This window comes from Dendrobates tinctorius, unplaced genomic scaffold, assembly GCF_039654945.1.
Source record: "Dendrobates tinctorius isolate UK_male_01 unplaced genomic scaffold, ASM3965494v1 ptg000254l, whole genome shotgun sequence".
Classification (NCBI taxonomy): domain Eukaryota; kingdom Metazoa; phylum Chordata; class Amphibia; order Anura; family Dendrobatidae; genus Dendrobates; species Dendrobates tinctorius.
In genome coordinates this window covers 2,257,596-2,274,940 of record NW_027361921.1, presented here as the reverse complement: position 1 = coordinate 2,274,940, position 17,345 = coordinate 2,257,596, and the positions used below count along the sequence as shown (strand labels likewise).

General features: G+C 35.1%; 5 non-coding genes across 5 annotated transcripts; all 5 read left to right on the top strand.

Moving 5' to 3' along the window:
- Nucleotides 1-487: 487 nt before the first annotated feature.
- Nucleotides 488-561, top strand: TRNAT-UGU (transfer RNA threonine (anticodon UGU)). The gene has a single exon. It is a non-coding gene; the product is annotated as a tRNA-Thr (tRNA).
- Nucleotides 562-7,269: 6,708 nt separating this feature from the next.
- Nucleotides 7,270-7,343, top strand: TRNAT-UGU (transfer RNA threonine (anticodon UGU)). Its single transcript has one exon. It is a non-coding gene; the product is annotated as a tRNA-Thr (tRNA).
- A 728-nt stretch (nt 7,344-8,071) lies between these two features.
- On the top strand, nt 8,072-8,145 carry TRNAT-UGU (transfer RNA threonine (anticodon UGU)). The gene has a single exon. It is a non-coding gene; the product is annotated as a tRNA-Thr (tRNA).
- A 728-nt stretch (nt 8,146-8,873) lies between these two features.
- Nucleotides 8,874-8,947, top strand: TRNAT-UGU (transfer RNA threonine (anticodon UGU)). Its single transcript has one exon. It is a non-coding gene; the product is annotated as a tRNA-Thr (tRNA).
- A 3,612-nt stretch (nt 8,948-12,559) lies between these two features.
- On the top strand, nt 12,560-12,633 carry TRNAT-UGU (transfer RNA threonine (anticodon UGU)). The gene has a single exon. It is a non-coding gene; the product is annotated as a tRNA-Thr (tRNA).
- The last annotated feature ends 4,712 nt before the right edge of the window (nt 12,634-17,345 follow it).

Genomic DNA, 17,345 nt, shown 5'->3' with positions numbered 1-17,345 from the left:
ACATCTTTTTGTGATGTAGACAAGTTGGTCAAAGAGCCTGTTTAGTAAACAGAAAATCTTGATTTCGAATGTCAGCAGTGCTTTCCTTTCTTCATGTCAGTTTGGGGCTGTTAGCCGAAAAAGAGGACTTTCACTTTTGTTTGACATCAAACATGTCTTTCCCAAAGCACTAATAAAGTGTAATTGAGAGAAAAAAACTTTCTGCTTTTGAAATGCTCTAAAAGGAATTAGATGAAATAAGTTTCTTTAGAGAATATAGGATGGCTTCAAGCATTACAAATTTAAACCAGTGGAATTTGAGTAAAAAAAAAAATTTTGCTTTTGAAATGCTCTAAAAGGAATCAGATGAAATAACTTTCTTTAGAGAATATAGGATGGGCTCAAGCATTACAAATTAAAACCAGTGGAATTACACATTAGATGCTACAAATTTTCATTGCAGTTTTTGGAAAAAGCAGAATAATAAATATTCACCAACGGAACATGTGGTGCTGTGGCTTAGTTGGTTAAAGCGCCTGTCTTGTAAACAGGAGATCCTGAGTTCAACTCTCAGCAGTACCTTGTTTTCATCATCTCAAGAATAAGCTTCCTATCTTAAAGCAGGTGTGTTTTACCTGTGTGCAAACTTAAATTTGCCATTGTTCCAGCCCTACTGTTAGTGCAATTGTGAGATTAAGAATCTCATCTAAATGCTGAAAAGGAAGTAAGATTGCTTCAAGCTTGACAACTTAACCAATGGATTTTATTTTGAAATGCCTCCACTTTCCGCACCTGACTCTCCAAGCAGTCTTTCCAATATATCACATCTTTTTGTGATGTAGACAAGTTGGTCAAAGAGCCTGTTTAGTAAACAGAAAATCTTGATTTCGAATGTCAGCAGTGCTTTCCTTTCTTCATGTCAGTTTGGGGCTGTTAGCCGAAAAAGAGGACTTTCACTTTTGTTTGACATCAAACATGTCTTTCCCAAAGCACTAATAAAGTGTAATTGAGAGAAAAAAACTTTCTGCTTTTGAAATGCTCTAAAAGGAATTAGATGAAATAAGTTTCTTTAGAGAATATAGGATGGCTTCAAGCATTACAAATTTAAACCAGTGGAATTTGAGTAAAAAAAAAAATTTTGCTTTTGAAATGCTCTAAAAGGAATCAGATGAAATAACTTTCTTTAGAGAATATAGGATGGGCTCAAGCATTACAAATTAAAACCAGTGGAATTACACATTAGATGCTACAAATTTTCATAGCAGTTTTCGGAAAAAGCAGAATAATAAATATTCACCTACGGAACATGTAGTGCTGTGGCTTAGTTGGTTAAAGCGCCTGTCTTGTAAACAGGAGATATTGAGTTCAACTCTCAGCAGTACCTTGTTTTCATCTTCTCAAGAATAAGCTTCCTATCTTAAAGCAGGTGTGTTTTACCTGTGTGCAAACTTAAATTTGCCATTGTTCCAGCCCTACTGATAGTGCAATTGTGAGATTAAGAATCTCATCTAAATGCTGAAAAGGAAGTAAGATTGCTTCAAGCTTGACAACTTAACCAATGGATTTTATTTTGAAATGCCTCCACTTTCCGCACCTGACTCTCTAAGCAGTCTTTCCAATATATCACATCTTTTTGTGATGTAGACAAGTTGGTCAAAGAGCCTGTTTAGTAAACAGAAAATCTTGATTTCGAATGTCAGCAGTGCTTTCCTTTCTTCATGTCAGTTTGGGGCTGTTAGCCGAAAAAGAGGACTTTCACTTTTGTTTGACATCAAACATGTCTTTCCCAAAGCACTAATAAAGTGTAATTGAGAGAAAAAAACTTTCTGCTTTTGAAATGCTCTAAAAGGAATTAGATGAAATAAGTTTCTTTAGAGAATATAGGATGGCTTCAAGCATTACAAATTAAAACCAGTGGAATTTGAGTAAAAAAAAAAATTTTGCTTTTGAAATGCTCTAAAAGGAATCAGATGAAATAACTTTCTTTAGAGAATATAGGATGGGCTCAAGCATTACAAATTAAAACCAGTGGAATTACACATTAGATGCTACAAATTTTCATAGCAGTTTCCGGAAAAAGCAGAATAATAAATATTCACCTATGGAACATGTGGTGCTGTGGCTTAGTTGGTTAAAGCGCCTGTCTTGTAAACAGGAGATCCAGAGTTCAACTCTCAGCAGTACATTGTTTTTGTCTTCTCAAGAATAAGCTTCCTATCTTAAAGCAGGTGTTTTACCTGTGTGCAAACTCAAATTTGCCATTGTTCCAGCCCTACTGATAGTGCAATTGTGAGATTAAGAATCTCATCTAAATGCTGAAAAGGAAGTAAGATTGCTTCAAGCTTGACAACTTAACCAACTTAACCAAGATGCTACATCTTCTCAAGAATAAGCTTCCTATCTTAAAGCAGGTGTGTTTTAACTGTGTGCAAACTCAAATTTGCCATTGTTCCAGCCCTACTGATAGTGCAATTGTGAGATTAAGAATCTCATCTAAATGCTGAAAAGGAAGTAAGATTGCTTCAAGCTTGACAACTTAACCAATGGATTTTATTTTGAAATGTCTCCACTTTCCGCACCTGACTCTCTAAGCAGTCTTTCCAATATATCACATCTTTTTGTGATGTAGACAAGTTGGTCAAAGAGCCTGTTTAGTAAACAGAAAATCTTGATTTCGAATGTCAGCAGTGCTTTCCTTTCTTCATGTCAGTTTGGGGCTGTTAGCCGAAAAAGAGGACTTTCACTTTTGTTTGACATCAAACATGTCTTTCCCAAAGCACTAATAAAGTGTAATTGAGAGAAAAAAACTTTCTGCTTTTGAAATGCTCTAAAAGGAATTAGATGAAATAAGTTTCTTTAGAGAATATAGGATGGCTTCAAGCATTACAAATTAAAACCAGTGGAATTTGAGTAAAAAAAAAAATTTTGCTTTTGAAATGCTCTAAAAGGAATCAGATGAAATAACTTTCTTTAGAGAATATAGGATGGGCTCAAGCATTACAAATTAAAACCAGTGGAATTACACATTAGATGCTACAAATTTTCATAGCAGTTTTCGGAAAAAGCAGAATAATAAATATTCACCTATGGAACATGTAGTGCTGTGGCTTAGTTGGTTAAAGCGCCTGTCTTGTAAACAGGAGATCCTGAGTTCAACTCTCAGCAGTACCTTGTTTTCATCTTCTCAAGAATAAGCTTCCTATCTTAAAGCAGGTGTGTTTTACCTGTGTGCAAACTCAAATTTGCCATTGTTCCAGCCCTACTGATAGTGCAATTGTGAGATTAAGAATCTCATCTAAATGCTGAAAAGGAAGTAAGATTGCTTCAAGCTTGACAACTTAACCAATGGATTTTATTTTGAAATGCCTCCACTTTCCGCACCTGACTCTCTAAGCAGTCTTTCCAATATATCACATCTTTTTGTGATGTAGACAAGTTGGTCAAAGAGCCTGTTTAGTAAACAGAAAATCTTGATTTCGAATGTCAGCAGTGCTTTCCTTTCTTCATGTCAGTTTGGGGCTGTTAGCCGAAAAAGAGGACTTTCACTTTTGTTTGACATCAAACATGTCTTTCCCAAAGCACTAATAAAGTGTAATTGAGAGAAAAAAACTTTCTGCTTTTGAAATGCTCTAAAAGGAATTAGATGAAATAAGTTTCTTTAGAGAATATAGGATGGCTTCAAGCATTACAAATTAAAACCAGTGGAATTTGAGTAAAAAAAAAAATTTTGCTTTTGAAATGCTCTAAAAGGAATCAGATGAAATAACTTTCTTTAGAGAATATAGGATGGGCTCAAGCATTACAAATTAAAACCAGTGGAATTACACATTAGATGCTACAAATTTTCATAGCAGTTTCCGGAAAAAGCAGAATAATAAATATTCACCTATGGAACATGTGGTGCTGTGGCTTAGTTGGTTAAAGCGCCTGTCTTGTAAACAGGAGATCCAGAGTTCAACTCTCAGCAGTACATTGTTTTTGTCTTCTCAAGAATAAGCTTCCTATCTTAAAGCAGGTGTTTTACCTGTGTGCAAACTCAAATTTGCCATTGTTCCAGCCCTACTGATAGTGCAATTGTGAGATTAAGAATCTCATCTAAATGCTGAAAAGGAAGTAAGATTGCTTCAAGCTTGACAACTTAACCAACTTAACCAAGATGCTACATCTTCTCAAGAATAAGCTTCCTATCTTAAAGCAGGTGTGTTTTAACTGTGTGCAAACTCAAATTTGCCATTGTTCCAGCCCTACTGATAGTGCAATTGTGAGATTAAGAATCTCATCTAAATGCTGAAAAGGAAGTAAGATTGCTTCAAGCTTGACAACTTAACCAATGGATTTTATTTTGAAATGTCTCCACTTTCCGCACCTGACTCTCTAAGCAGTCTTTCCAATATATCACATCTTTTTGTGATGTAGACAAGTTGGTCAAAGAGCCTGTTTAGTAAACAGAAAATCTTGATTTCGAATGTCAGCAGTGCTTTCCTTTCTTCATGTCAGTTTGGGGCTGTTAGCCGAAAAAGAGGACTTTCACTTTTGTTTGACATCAAACATGTCTTTCCCAAAGCACTAATAAAGTGTAATTGAGAGAAAAAAACTTTCTGCTTTTGAAATGCTCTAAAAGGAATTAGATGAAATAAGTTTCTTTAGAGAATATAGGATGGCTTCAAGCATTACAAATTAAAACCAGTGGAATTTGAGTAAAAAAAAAAATTTTGCTTTTGAAATGCTCTAAAAGGAATCAGATGAAATAACTTTCTTTAGAGAATATAGGATGGGCTCAAGCATTACAAATTAAAACCAGTGGAATTACACATTAGATGCTACAAATTTTCATAGCAGTTTTCGGAAAAAGCAGAATAATAAATATTCACCTATGGAACATGTAGTGCTGTGGCTTAGTTGGTTAAAGCGCCTGTCTTGTAAACAGGAGATCCTGAGTTCAACTCTCAGCAGTACCTTGTTTTCATCTTCTCAAGAATAAGCTTCCTATCTTAAAGCAGGTGTGTTTTACCTGTGTGCAAACTCAAATTTGCCATTGTTCCAGCCCTACTGATAGTGCAATTGTGAGATTAAGAATCTCATCTAAATGCTGAAAAGGAAGTAAGATTGCTTCAAGCTTGACAACTTAACCAATGGATTTTATTTTGAAATGCCTCCACTTTCCGCACCTGACTCTCTAAGCAGTCTTTCCAATATATCACATCTTTTTGTGATGTAGACAAGTTGGTCAAAGAGCCTGTTTAGTAAACAGAAAATCTTGATTTCGAATGTCAGCAGTGCTTTCCTTTCTTCATGTCAGTTTGGGGCTGTTAGCCGAAAAAGAGGACTTTCACTTTTGTTTGACATCAAACATGTCTTTCCCAAAGCACTAATAAAGTGTAATTGAGAGAAAAAAACTTTCTGCTTTTGAAATGCTCTAAAAGGAATTAGATGAAATAAGTTTCTTTAGAGAATATAGGATGGCTTCAAGCATTACAAATTAAAACCAGTGGAATTTGAGTAAAAAAAAAAATTTTGCTTTTGAAATGCTCTAAAAGGAATCAGATGAAATAACTTTCTTTAGAGAATATAGGATGGGCTCAAGCATTACAAATTAAAACCAGTGGAATTACACATTAGATGCTACAAATTTTCATAGCAGTTTTCGGAAAAAGCAGAATAATAAATATTCACCTATGGAACATGTAGTGCTGTGGCTTAGTTGGTTAAAGCGCCTGTCTTGTAAACAGGAGATCCTGAGTTCAACTCTCAGCAGTACCTTGTTTTCATCTTCTCAAGAATAAGCTTCCTATCTTAAAGCAGGTGTGTTTTACCTGTGTGCAAACTCAAATTTGCCATTGTTCCAGCCCTACTGATAGTGCAATTGTGAGATTAAGAATCTCATCTAAATGCTGAAAAGGAAGTAAGATTGCTTCAAGCTTGACAACTTAACCAATGGATTTTATTTTGAAATGCCTCCACTTTCCGCACCTGACTCTCTAAGCAGTCTTTCCAATATATCACATCTTTTTGTGATGTAGACAAGTTGGTCAAAGAGCCTGTTTAGTAAACAGAAAATCTTGATTTCGAATGTCAGCAGTGCTTTCCTTTCTTCATGTCAGTTTGGGGCTGTTAGCCGAAAAAGAGGACTTTCACTTTTGTTTGACATCAAACATGTCTTTCCCAAAACACTAATAAAGTGTAATTGAGAGAAAAAAACTTTCTGCTTTTGAAATGCTCTAAAAGGAATTAGATGAAATAAGTTTCTTTAGAGAATATAGGATGGCTTCAAGCATTACAAATTAAAACCAGTGGAATTTGAGTAAAAAAAAAAATTTTGCTTTTGAAATGCTCTAAAAGGAATCAGATGAAATAACTTTCTTTAGAGAATATAGGATGGGCTCAAGCATTACAAATTAAAACCAGTGGAATTACACATTAGATGCTACAAATTTTCATAGCAGTTTTCAGAAAAAGCAGAATAATAAATATTCACCTATGGAACATGTAGTGCTGTGGCTTAGTTGGTTAAAGCGCCTGTCTTGTAAACAGGAGATCCTGAGTTCAACTCTCAGCAGTACCTTGTTTTCATCTTCTCAAGAATAAGCTTCCTATCTTAAAGCAGGTGTGTTTTACCTGTGTGCAAACTCAAATTTGCCATTGTTCCAGCCCTACTGTTCGTGCAATTGTGAGATTAAGAATCTCATCTAAATGCTGAAAAGGAAGTAAGATTGCTTCAAGCTTGACAACTTAACCAATGGATTTTATTTTGAAATGCCTCCACTTTCCGCACCTGACTCTCCAAGCAGTCTTTCCAATATATCACATCTTTTTGTGATGTAGACAAGTTGGTCAAAGAGCCTGTTTAGTAAACAGAAAATCTTGATTTCGAATGTCAGCAGTGCTTTCCTTTCTTCATGTCAGTTTGGGGCTGTTAGCCGAAAAAGAGGACTTTCACTTTTGTTTGACATCAAACATGTCTTTCCCAAAGCACTAATAAAGTGTAATTGAGAGAAAAAAACTTTCTGCTTTTGAAATGCTCTAAAAGGAATTAGATGAAATAAGTTTCTTTAGAGAATATAGGATGGCTTCAAGCATTACAAATTAAAACCAGTGGAATTTGAGTAAAAAAAAAAATTTTGCTTTTGAAATGCTCTAAAAGGAATCAGATGAAATAACTTTCTTTAGAGAATATAGGATGGGCTCAAGCATTACAAATTAAAACCAGTGGAATTACACATTAGATGCTACAAATTTTCATAGCAGTTTTTGGAAAAAGCAGAATAATAAATATTCACCAACGGAACAAGTGGTGCTGTGGCTTAGTTGGTTAAAGCGCCTGTCTTGTAAACAGGAGATCCTGAGTTCAACTCTCAGCAGTACCTTGTTTTCATCTTCTCAAGAATAAGCTTCCTATCTTAAAGCAGGTGTGTTTTACCTGTGTGCAAACTCAAATTTGCCATTGTTCCATCCCTACTGATAGTGCAATTGTGAGATTAAGAATCTCATCTAAATGCTGAAAAGGAAGTGAGATTGCTTCAAGCTTGACAACTTAACCAATGGATTTTATTTTGAAATGCCTCCACTTTCCGCACCTGACTCTCTAAGCAGTCTTTCCAATATATCACATCTTTTTGTGATGTAGACAAGTTGGTCAAAGAGCCTGTTTAGTAAACAGAAAATCTTGATTTCGAATGTCAGCAGTGCTTTCCTTTCTTCATGTCAGTTTGGGGCTGTTAGCCGAAAAAGAGGACTTTCACTTTTGTTTGACATCAAACATGTCTTTCCCAAAGCACTAATAAAGTGTAATTGAGAGAAAAAAACTTTCTGCTTTTGAAATGCTCTAAAAGGAATTAGATGAAATAAGTTTCTTTAGAGAATATAGGATGGCTTCAAGCATTACAAATTAAAACCAGTGGAATTTGAGTAAAAAAAAAAATTTTGCTTTTGAAATGCTCTAAAAGGAATCAGATGAAATAACTTTCTTTAGAGAATATAGGATGGGCTCAAGCATTACAAATTAAAACCAGTGGAATTACACATTAGATGCTACAAATTTTCATAGCAGTTTTTGGAAAAAGCAGAATAATAAATATTCACCAACGGAACATGTGGTGCTGTGGCTTAGTTGGTTAAAGCGCCTGTCTTGTAAACAGGAGATCCTGAGTTCAACTCTCAGCAGTACCTTGTTTTCATCTTCTCAAGAATAAGCTACCTATCTTAAAGCAGGTGTGTTTTACCTGTGTGCAAACTCAAATTTGCCATTGTTCCAGCCCTACTGATAGTGCAATTGTGAGATTAAGAATCTCATCTAAATGCTGAAAAGGAAGTAAGATTGCTTCAAGCTTGACAACTTAACCAATGGATTTTATTTTGAAATGCCTCCACTTTCCGCACCTGACTCTCTAAGCAGTCTTTCCAATATATCACATCTTTTTGTGATGTAGACAAGTTGGTCAAAGAGCCTGTTTAGTAAACAGAAAATCTTGATTTCGAATGTCAGCAGTGCTTTCCTTTCTTCATGTCAGTTTGGGGCTGTTAGCCGAAAAAGAGGACTTTCACTTTTGTTTGACATCAAACATGTCTTTCCCAAAGCACTAATAAAGTGTAATTGAGAGAAAAAAACTTTCTGCTTTTGAAATGCTCTAAAAGGAATTAGATGAAATAAGTTTCTTTAGAGAATATAGGATGGCTTCAAGCATTACAAATTAAAACCAGTGGAATTTGAGTAAAAAAAAAAATTTTGCTTTTGAAATGCTCTAAAAGGAATCAGATGAAATAACTTTCTTTAGAGAATATAGGATGGGCTCAAGCATTACAAATTAAAACCAGTGGAATTACACATTAGATGCTACAAATTTTCATAGCAGTTTTTGGAAAAAGCAGAATAATAAATATTCACCAACGGAACATGTGGTGCTGTGGCTTAGTTGGTTAAAGCGCCTGTCTTGTAAACAGGAGATCCTGAGTTCAACTCTCAGCAGTACCTTGTTTTCATCTTCTCAAGAATAAGCTACCTATCTTAAAGCAGGTGTGTTTTACCTGTGTGCAAACTCAAATTTGCCATTGTTCCAGCCCTACTGATAGTGCAATTGTGAGATTAAGAATCTCATCTAAATGCTGAAAAGGAAGTAAGATTGCTTCAAGCTTGACAACTTAACCAATGGATTTTATTTTGAAATGCCTCCACTTTCCGCACCTGACTCTCTAAGCAGTCTTTCCAATATATCACATCTTTTTGTGATGTAGACAAGTTGGTCAAAGAGCCTGTTTAGTAAACAGAAAATCTTGATTTCGAATGTCAGCAGTGCTTTCCTTTCTTCATATCAGTTTGGGGCTGTTAGCCGAAAAAGAGGACTTTCACTTTTGTTTGACATCAAACATGTCTTTCCCAAAGCACTAAAAAAGTGTAATTGAGAGGAAAAACTTTCTCCTTTTGAAATGCTCTAAAAGGAATTAGATGAAATAAGTTTCTTTAGAGAATATAGGATGGCTTCAAGCATTACAAATTAAAACCAGTGGAATTTGAGTAAAAAAAAAAATTTTGCTTTTGAAATGCTCTAAAAGGAATCAGATGAAATAACTTTCTTTAGAGAATATAGGATGGGCTCAAGCATTACAAATTAAAACCAGTGGAATTTGAGTAAAAAAAAAAATTTTGCTTTTGAAATGCTCTAAAGGGAATCAGATGAAATAACTTTCTTTAGAGAATATAGGATGGGCTCAAGCATTACAAATTAAAACCAGTGGAATTACACATTAGATGCTACAAATTTTCATAGCAGTTTTCGGAAAAAGCAGAATAATAAATATTCACCTACGGAACATGTGGTGCTGTGGCTTAGTTGGTTAAAGAGCCTGTCTTGTAAACAGGAGATCCTGAGTTCAACTCTCAGCAGTACCTTGTTTTCATCTTCTCAAGAATAAGCTTCCTATCTTAAAGCAGGTGTGTTTTACCTGTGTGCAAACTCAAATTTGCCATTGTTCCAGCCCTACTGATAGTGCAATTGTGAGATTAAGAATCTCATCTAAATGCTGAAAAGGAAGTAAGATTGCTTCAAGCTTGACAACTTAACCAATGGATTTTATTTTGAAATGCCTCCACTTTCCGCACCTGACTCTCTAAGCAGTCTTTCCAATATATCACATCTTTTTGTGATGTAGACAAGTTGGTCAAAGAGCCTGTTTAGTAAACAGAAAATCTTGATTTCGAATGTCAGCAGTGCTTTCCTTTCTTCATGTCAGTTTGGGGCTGTTAGCCGAAAAAGAGGACTTTCACTTTTGTTTGACATCAAACATGTCTTTCCCAAAGCACTAATAAAGTGTAATTGAGAGAAAAAAACTTTCTGCTTTTGAAATGCTCTAAAAGGAATTAGATGAAATAAGTTTCTTTAGAGAATATAGGATGGCTTCAAGCATTACAAATTAAAACCAGTGGAATTTGAGTAAAAAAAAAAATTTTGCTTTTGAAATGCTCTAAAAGGAATCAGATGAAATAACTTTCTTTAGAGAATATAGGATGGGCTCAAGCATTACAAATTAAAACCAGTGGAATTACACATTAGATGCTACAAATTTTCATAGCAGTTTCCGGAAAAAGCAGAATAATAAATATTCACCTATGGAACATGTGGTGCTGTGGCTTAGTTGGTTAAAGCGCCTGTCTTGTAAACAGGAGATCCAGAGTTCAACTCTCAGCAGTACATTGTTTTTGTCTTCTCAAGAATAAGCTTCCTATCTTAAAGCAGGTGTTTTACCTGTGTGCAAACTCAAATTTGCCATTGTTCCAGCCCTACTGATAGTGCAATTGTGAGATTAAGAATCTCATCTAAATGCTGAAAAGGAAGTAAGATTGCTTCAAGCTTGACAACTTAACCAACTTAACCAAGATGCTACATCTTCTCAAGAATAAGCTTCCTATCTTAAAGCAGGTGTGTTTTACCTGTGTGCAAACTCAAATTTGCCATTGTTCCAGCCCTACTGATAGTGCAATTGTGAGATTAAGAATCTCATCTAAATGCTGAAAAGGAAGTAAGATTGCTTCAAGCTTGACAACTTAACCAATGGATTTTATTTTGAAATGCCTCCACTTTCCGCACCTGACTCTCTAAGCAGTCTTTCCAATATATCACATCTTTTTGTGATGTAGACAAGTTGGTCAAAGAGCCTGTTTAGTAAACAGAAAATCTTGATTTCGAATGTCAGCAGTGCTTTCCTTTCTTCATGTCAGTTTGGGGCTGTTAGCCGAAAAAGAGGACTTTCACTTTTGTTTGACATCAAACATGTCTTTCCCAAAGCACTAATAAAGTGTAATTGAGAGAAAAAAACTTTCTGCTTTTGAAATGCTCTAAAAGGAATTAGATGAAATAAGTTTCTTTAGAGAATATAGGATGGCTTCAAGCATTACAAATTAAAACCAGTGGAATTTGAGTAAAAAAAAAAATTTTGCTTTTGAAATGCTCTAAAAGGAATCAGATGAAATAACTTTCTTTAGAGAATATAGGATGGGCTCAAGCATTACAAATTAAAACCAGTGGAATTACACATTAGATGCTACAAATTTTCATAGCAGTTTCCGGAAAAAGCAGAATAATAAATATTCACCTATGGAACATGTGGTGCTGTGGCTTAGTTGGTTAAAGCGCCTGTCTTGTAAACAGGAGATCCAGAGTTCAACTCTCAGCAGTACATTGTTTTTGTCTTCTCAAGAATAAGCTTCCTATCTTAAAGCAGGTGTTTTACCTGTGTGCAAACTCAAATTTGCCATTGTTCCAGCCCTACTGATAGTGCAATTGTGAGATTAAGAATCTCATCTAAATGCTGAAAAGGAAGTAAGATTGCTTCAAGCTTGACAACTTAACCAACTTAACCAAGATGCTACATCTTCTCAAGAATAAGCTTCCTATCTTAAAGCAGGTGTGTTTTAACTGTGTGCAAACTCAAATTTGCCATTGTTCCAGCCCTACTGATAGTGCAATTGTGAGATTAAGAATCTCATCTAAATGCTGAAAAGGAAGTAAGATTGCTTCAAGCTTGACAACTTAACCAATGGATTTTATTTTGAAATGCCTCCACTTTCCGCACCTGACTCTCTAAGCAGTCTTTCCAATATATCACATCTTTTTGTGATGTAGACAAGTTGGTCAAAGAGCCTGTTTAGTAAACAGAAAATCTTGATTTCGAATGTCAGCAGTGCTTTCCTTTCTTCATGTCAGTTTGGGGCTGTTAGCCGAAAAAGAGGACTTTCACTTTTGTTTGACATCAAACATGTCTTTCCCAAAGCACTAAAAAAGTGTAATTGAGAGGAAAAACTTTCTCCTTTTGAAATGCTCTAAAAGGAATTAGATGAAATAAGTTTCTTTAGAGAATATAGGATGGCTTCAAGCATTACAAATTAAAACCAGTGGAATTTGAGTAAAAAAAAAAATTTTGCTTTTGAAATGCTCTAAAAGGAATCAGATGAAATAACTTTCTTTAGAGAATATAGGATGGGCTCAAGCATTACAAATTAAAACCAGTGGAATTACACATTAGATGCTACAAATTTTCATAGCAGTTTTTGGAAAAAGCAGAATAATAAATATTCACCAACGGAACATGTGGTGCTGTGGCTTAGTTGGTTAAAGCGCCTGTCTTGTAAACAGGAGATCCTGAGTTCAACTCTCAGCAGTACCTTGTTTTCATCTTCTCAAGAATAAGCTACCTATCTTAAAGCAGGTGTGTTTTACCTGTGTGCAAACTCAAATTTGCCATTGTTCCAGCCCTACTGATAGTGCAATTGTGAGATTAAGAATCTCATCTAAATGCTGAAAAGGAAGTAAGATTGCTTCAAGCTTGACAACTTAACCAATGGATTTTATTTTGAAATGCCTCCACTTTCCGCACCTGACTCTCTAAGCAGTCTTTCCAATATATCACATCTTTTTGTGATGTAGACAAGTTGGTCAAAGAGCCTGTTTAGTAAACAGAAAATCTTGATTTCGAATGTCAGCAGTGCTTTCCTTTCTTCATGTCAGTTTGGGGCTGTTAGCCGAAAAAGAGGACTTTCACTTTTGTTTGACATCAAACATGTCTTTCCCAAAGCACTAATAAAGTGTAATTGAGAGAAAAAAACTTTCTGCTTTTGAAATGCTCTAAAAGGAATTAGATGAAATAAGTTTCTTTAGAGAATATAGGATGGCTTCAAGCATTACAAATTAAAACCAGTGGAATTTGAGTAAAAAAAAAAATTTTGCTTTGGAAATGCTCTAAAAGGAATCAGATGAAATAACTTTCTTTAGAGAATATAGGATGGGCTCAAGCATTACAAATTAAAACCAGTGGAATTACACATTAGATGCTACAAATTTTCATAGCAGTTTCCGGAAAAAGCAGAATAATAAATATTCACCTATGGAACATGTGGTGCTGTGGCTTAGTTGGTTAAAGCGCCTGTCTTGTAAACAGGAGATCCAGAGTTCAACTCTCAGCAGTACATTGTTTTTGTCTTCTCAAGAATAAGCTTCCTATCTTAAAGCAGGTGTTTTACCTGTGTGCAAACTCAAATTTGCCATTGTTCCAGCCCTACTGATAGTGCAATTGTGAGATTAAGAATCTCATCTAAATGCTGAAAAGGAAGTAAGATTGCTTCAAGCTTGACAACTTAACCAACTTAACCAAGATGCTACATCTTCTCAAGAATAAGCTTCCTATCTTAAAGCAGGTGTGTTTTACCTGTGTGCAAACTCAAATTTGCCATTGTTCCAGCCCTACTGATAGTGCAATTGTGAGATTAAGAATCTCATCTAAATGCTGAAAAGGAAGTAAGATTGCTTCAAGCTTGACAACTTAACCAATGGATTTTATTTTGAAATGCCTCCACTTTCCGCACCTGACTCTCTAAGCAGTCTTTCCAATATATCACATCTTTTTGTGATGTAGACAAGTTGGTCAAAGAGCCTGTTTAGTAAACAGAAAATCTTGATTTCGAATGTCAGCAGTGCTTTCCTTTCTTCATGTCAGTTTGGGGCTGTTAGCCGAAAAAGAGGACTTTCACTTTTGTTTGACATCAAACATGTCTTTCCCAAAGCACTAATAAAGTGTAATTGAGAGAAAAAAACTTTCTGCTTTTGAAATGCTCTAAAAGGAATTAGATGAAATAAGTTTCTTTAGAGAATATAGGATGGCTTCAAGCATTACAAATTAAAACCAGTGGAATTTGAGTAAAAAAAAAAATTTTGCTTTTGAAATGCTCTAAAAGGAATCAGATGAAATAACTTTCTTTAGAGAATATAGGATGGGCTCAAGCATTACAAATTAAAACCAGTGGAATTACACATTAGATGCTACAAATTTTCATAGCAGTTTTCGGAAAAAGCAGAATAATAAATATTCACCTATGGAACATGTAGTGCTGTGGCTTAGTTGGTTAAAGCGCCTGTCTTGTAAACAGGAGATCCTGAGTTCAACTCTCAGCAGTACCTTGTTTTCATCTTCTCAAGAATAAGCTTCCTATCTTAAAGCAGGTGTGTTTTACCTGTGTGCAAACTCAAATTTGCCATTGTTCCAGCCCTACTGATAGTGCAATTGTGAGATTAAGAATCTCATCTAAATGCTGAAAAGGAAGTAAGATTGCTTCAAGCTTGACAACTTAACCAATGGATTTTATTTTGAAATGCCTCCACTTTCCGCACCTGACTCTCTAAGCAGTCTTTCCAATATATCACATCTTTTTGTGATGTAGACAAGTTGGTCAAAGAGCCTGTTTAGTAAACAGAAAATCTTGATTTCGAATGTCAGCAGTGCTTTCCTTTCTTCATATCAGTTTGGGGCTGTTAGCCGAAAAAGAGGACTTTCACTTTTGTTTGACATCAAACATGTCTTTCCCAAAGCACTAAAAAAGTGTAATTGAGAGGAAAAACTTTCTCCTTTTGAAATGCTCTAAAAGGAATTAGATGAAATAAGTTTCTTTAGAGAATATAGGATGGCTTCAAGCATTACAAATTAAAACCAGTGGAATTTGAGTAAAAAAAAAAATTTTGCTTTTGAAATGCTCTAAAAGGAATCAGATGAAATAACTTTCTTTAGAGAATATAGGATGGGCTCAAGCATTACAAATTAAAACCAGTGGAATTTGAGTAAAAAAAAAAATTTTGCTTTTGAAATGCTCTAAAGGGAATCAGATGAAATAACTTTCTTTAGAGAATATAGGATGGGCTCAAGCATTACAAATTAAAACCAGTGGAATTACACATTAGATGCTACAAATTTTCATAGCAGTTTTCGGAAAAAGCAGAATAATAAATATTCACCTACGGAACATGTGGTGCTGTGGCTTAGTTGGTTAAAGAGCCTGTCTTGTAAACAGGAGATCCTGAGTTCAACTCTCAGCAGTACCTTGTTTTCATCTTCTCAAGAATAAGCTTCCTATCTTAAAGCAGGTGTGTTTTACCTGTGTGCAAACTCAAATTTGCCATTGTTCCAGCCCTACTGATAGTGCAATTGTGAGATTAAGAATCTCATCTAAATGCTGAAAAGGAAGTAAGATTGCTTCAAGCTTGACAACTTAACCAATGGATTTTATTTTGAAATGCCTCCACTTTCCGCACCTGACTCTCTAAGCAGTCTTTCCAATATATCACATCTTTTTGTGATGTAGACAAGTTGGTCAAAGAGCCTGTTTAGTAAACAGAAAATCTTGATTTCGAATGTCAGCAGTGCTTTCCTTTCTTCATGTCAGTTTGGGGCTGTTAGCCGAAAAAGAGGACTTTCACTTTTGTTTGACATCAAACATGTCTTTCCCAAAGCACTAATAAAGTGTAATTGAGAGAAAAAAACTTTCTGCTTTTGAAATGCTCTAAAAGGAATTAGATGAAATAAGTTTCTTTAGAGAATATAGGATGGCTTCAAGCATTACAAATTAAAACCAGTGGAATTTGAGTAAAAAAAAAAATTTTGCTTTTGAAATGCTCTAAAAGGAATCAGATGAAATAACTTTCTTTAGAGAATATAGGATGGGCTCAAGCATTACAAATTAAAACCAGTGGAATTACACATTAGATGCTACAAATTTTCATAGCAGTTTCCGGAAAAAGCAGAATAATAAATATTCACCTATGGAACATGTGGTGCTGTGGCTTAGTTGGTTAAAGCGCCTGTCTTGTAAACAGGAGATCCAGAGTTCAACTCTCAGCAGTACATTGTTTTTGTCTTCTCAAGAATAAGCTTCCTATCTTAAAGCAGGTGTTTTACCTGTGTGCAAACTCAAATTTGCCATTGTTCCAGCCCTACTGATAGTGCAATTGTGAGATTAAGAATCTCATCTAAATGCTGAAAAGGAAGTAAGATTGCTTCAAGCTTGACAACTTAACCAACTTAACCAAGATGCTACATCTTCTCAAGAATAAGCTTCCTATCTTAAAGCAGGTGTGTTTTAACTGTGTGCAAACTCAAATTTGCCATTGTTCCAGCCCTACTGATAGTGCAATTGTGAGATTAAGAATCTCATCTAAATGCTGAAAAGGAAGTAAGATTGCTTCAAGCTTGACAACTTAACCAATGGATTTTATTTTGAAATGCCTCCACTTTCCGCACCTGACTCTCTAAGCAGTCTTTCCAATATATCACATCTTTTTGTGATGTAGACAAGTTGGTCAAAGAGCCTGTTTAGTAAACAGAAAATCTTGATTTCGAATGTCAGCAGTGCTTTCCTTTCTTCATGTCAGTTTGGGGCTGTTAGCCGAAAAAGAGGACTTTCACTTTTGTTTGACATCAAACATGTCTTTCCCAAAGCACTAATAAAGTGTAATTGAGAGAAAAAAACTTTCTGCTTTTGAAATGCTCTAAAAGGAATTAGATGAAATAAGTTTCTTTAGAGAATATAGGATGGCTTCAAGCATTACAAATTAAAACCAGTGGAATTTGAGTAAAAAAAAAAATTTTGCTTTTGAAATGCTCTAAAAGGAATCAGATGAAATAACTTTCTTTAGAGAATATAGGATGGGCTCAAGCATTACAAATTAAAACCAGTGGAATTACACATTAGATGCTACAAATTTTCATAGCAGTTTTCGGAAAAAGCAGAATAATAAATATTCACCTATGGAACATGTAGTGCTGTGGCTTAGTTGGTTAAAGCGCCTGTCTTGTAAACAGGAGATCCTGAGTTCAACTCTCAGCAGTACCTTGTTTTCATCTTCTCAAGAATAAGCTTCCTATCTTAAAGCAGGTGTGTTTTACCTGTGTGCAAACTCAAATTTGCCATTGTTCCAGCCCTACTGTTCGTGCAATTGTGAGATTAAGAATCTCATCTAAATGCTGAAAAGGAAGTAAGATTGCTTCAAGCTTGACAACTTAACCAATGGATTTTATTTTGAAATGCCTCCACTTTCCGCACCTGACTCTCTAAG